The 3,829-nt window shown below is 27.0% G+C and overlaps 1 non-coding gene across 1 annotated transcript; it reads right to left on the reverse strand.

Annotated features, from left to right (window-relative positions):
- Positions 1-671: 671 nt before the first annotated feature.
- TRNAE-CUC (transfer RNA glutamic acid (anticodon CUC)) lies at positions 672-744 on the reverse strand. Its single transcript has one exon. It is a non-coding gene; the product is annotated as a tRNA-Glu (tRNA).
- Between the last annotated feature and the right edge of the window lie 3,085 nt (positions 745-3,829).

Genomic DNA, 3,829 nt, shown 5'->3' on the forward strand with positions numbered 1-3,829 from the left:
TCAGAGGTTTGTTTTGAAGGCTAAAATATAATGAATTTATAGTGGGTTATAATTACACGCTATGTCTGTAATTATAAAGTACAAAGTCTAGCTAAATTGTTACACAAAATATATAGATTACATTTTATTCAATTTCAAATAAGTAGAGACTAAAGCTTATAAATATGAATTGAAAATTTATTGTTGGCCATCATTTGCAATAATATTTACCTAATCGATATTTACACATTAATTGTTACGCCAATTGACGATGTTATAAATAATACTATATATGATTTTTAAACTCTGCACAATGCTAATTTTCATCAATCATTTGGACAAAAAAAAAAGTTACTTTTTTAATAATAATTTAAAAAATTTAAAGCTTAAATTAACATATTTCAAAATCTATACCGATAAATTTGAAACATATCTTAAGAGTTTAAATAATATTCTACGTGATTTGACTAATAAAATAGTAATTCAAAATTTAGTATCATATTTGAAACATACACTAAACTATTTTATATAATCTAATTAATAACCAAACATGTATGAGAATATTTCTAATGCTTTTAGGACATTTTCAAATCGAGAATTTTTTAAAGTTTTAAGAGATATTTTAACTTAATTAATAAAAAAAAAAAATAGAAATATCATAAAGAGGGTATATTAAAAAAAATATAAAAAATTTCCGTTGCCGGGACTTGAACCCGGGTCTTTCGGGTGAGAGCCGAATATCCTGACCAACTAGACTACAACGGAAGCTTGGTTATGACTTGAAAACAAAATATAAAAGGAAAAACATTAAAATAAATATAAGCAGTGTAAAATCCAAAATACTGTTATACTAAATCCGAAGTAATAGTTTCAATTCTCCAACTTCATATATTAGATAAAGGTCCTAAATTTTCTTAAGTGAGTTAATTCATTAGTTAAGATTGCTTTTGAAAACCGTTCATATTGTTGATTTGATATCTAAATAAATTTACACGTATTTGAAGGTTGATGCATTGAGAGTTTATATAAAAGGTTTATTATATATTTCTAAAGTATAGGTACTGGGTTCAAGCCTACTTGATAATCATTTTGTTTTAAAATTAAGCATATGAATATTAATTCTTACTTTCATTAGTGGCCATAATTATGAGGGCGGATAAAAAGAATAGCAAATTTTAAAGTTTCATTTGAAAAAATGGCAAAAATATTTCAAAATTGTAAGAATAATAAAATGAATTTATATACCATAAACAAACCAAATCAAGTACAACGAGAATGCAAAGACACATTTCTTCAAAAACAACTCGAATACCACAAATACACTATGCTTAAACATTATAGAACCACAAATACACTATATCTAAACATTCTAAAAGTAAAATTAAAAATCACTCAATATGGTCGTTAATGCTTCCGATTGCTTATAAAACGCGTGTATGTGAGGGAAGCCAACAACCAAACAACGGGAGTCATTATAAACTTATGCATGTCCATAGTGATGGACTTCCTCCAAGGTGAGAAAGAGCAAAGTTGATTATACTACTGAAGTTGTTGTTGGGAAGTGAATATTTGAAAGAGTCGCAGCTTCATAACAATGCGACTATAGGAAATATGATTGCGTTTGACACCAAACCAGTTGTAGGAGGTCCATCGTCATCATTCCACGTGACCAGTTTGCCCATAGGATCTTGAAAGTAAACTTTAACACTCTCATCCCGAAACATCATTGTTGAAAACGATGTTCTGAGTAAAAACACAAACATGAAACATGTGTGCGAGCGATAAAGGTCGATGACCTGATGAGGGTGATCGTCAAAAGCTAACCAGGACAATGGAATTCAAGAAAGGGTTGCTAAACAAACGATTGCAAACATGAGATTGAAAAGGGAAAAAAAGATTTTGGGGAGCGACTAAGTGAAAAATAAGAAGAATATGAGATTTAGAGTTTTATATATATGCGTGTATTTTTTAAGTACAACAAGCCATTTTTATGTGTGTTTTTTTAAGTACAACAAACAATTTTTATGTGTTTCTATATGAAAAATTGAAAACACAAAAAATACGAAGAAAAAAAAGGATCAAACTAATTTGATAACAATAGGTATAAAATTAAAAAAAAAATATTTAGATGCAACTGAATTTGTAACAAACATTTAAACAAGTAGATAGTTAGATAAAATCAACTTTGGTAATAAAAGATAAAATTGAATACAATTTGGAGAGAAAAATTAGGAAGTTTTTGTTCATCGTGATTAATTCAAAAAGTATTTGTATAAAATCCAATTTGATAACAAAATATAAATTCAAATATAATTCGGAGGAGACAAATCAGAAAGGATAATCATTTATTTACAATTACACTATATTCATAATTTCATTTTCATTTAAAGTTTTAACAATTACACTGTATTTATATCTCTATCAACTACAGAACCTACGAATCCATAAAGAGAAAAACAACCAGAAGCCTAACTTGTCGTAGAAGCATAGAAAAAATAGCAAGGTTGCAAAAGTGAATATCTATTTTTTTTTTTTGTCAAAAAGACAAATTTATGGCATAATAATATAATAAGATGATAGTGAATGCAACATGATTAAAAAAATATAAAAAAATGATAAATTTTGAATGAAATATGCAGTTTGTTAGGTGATAATGTGTTTAAAGTAATGAGTAAAATCTTAATCGGAAGCAAATATATTAATTCGAATTAAAAAGAAAAGAAAAGAAAGACAATGTAAAATCTAAAGATCTAATATAAATTGCAAAATGGAGATATACATAAATTAGGGATTAATTCATTCTAAATATTTTCGAAAAGTGATTATAATAAATCAAATATGATATCAAACTATCGATTCAAAAATAAAATTGGGTGAAAACCAGCCCCCTTTATCTCTTGAATCAATTAGGTTGGAATTTGATAATCGACTCTTTTCATTTACACTGTATTTTTATTCACAACTGCTATACGATATAACATAGCAATTATGCTATATTCGAAAATGCTATTATTCGACCATACCAAGGGTAACTTTAGAATTATAAAAGTATTCGTCAAGTGAGCGGCATACATTTTGCCAAAATTACGATTATTTTCAACTTTTGACAAAAATCAAAAGGTCCCTCAAATTTTGCCATTTTCTTCAATTGAAAAGTGAATCTAGACTCGATTCAAGCTGAAGCCCAACAACCCTAAGACATTGTTTGGATTTTGGTTGTACCTACCTAACTTTCAATACTCACACCAATGAGTCCATGACTCAACTCTTACGCCTGACTCATTGAATCCAAATGTTGGAAGGTGCTAGTGCACATATCACAATCTAATTTAAAGTACTGTTTATTTATTAATTTAAATCATGCACCATTAAACTTGATTTATTGAATCAAAATCTTGGAACACGTTAACACACACATCAACGTTTAATTTCAAGTATTATTTTTTAAAATTATGTTTGTTATTTCACACATTTTTTTAATTAATTTTATAACGTTCTCTAAACACACATTTGAATTATAGGCAAAATTACAAAAACAAAATCAAGGTTTCAATATTCCTTCGTTGGTTTTCAAAAATCTACTTAGTTTTAAAATATTTTCAAAAGTAGATAATGAAGTAAGAAAATCAGAAGTAGTAGAGTAGTAGTAAAAGTAGTAGTGAATTTAACTTTTAAAAATAAAAAATAAAAAATAAAATAGTAAATGAAACCAAACTAATTATCAAATCAGCCTTTTGAAGACTAAAATGACATTTTGACACCTTCTAATGGATTATTTGATAAGAGCAAGAAAGTGAAAAAAAAAAGTAAGAATCAAAATAATATATTTTTTATTTAGGATATGTGAGGT

Source organism: Benincasa hispida, chromosome 11, assembly GCF_027475165.1.
Source record: "Benincasa hispida cultivar pf3 chromosome 11, pf3_genome.v1.1, whole genome shotgun sequence".
Classification (NCBI taxonomy): Eukaryota; Viridiplantae; Streptophyta; class Magnoliopsida; order Cucurbitales; family Cucurbitaceae; genus Benincasa; species Benincasa hispida.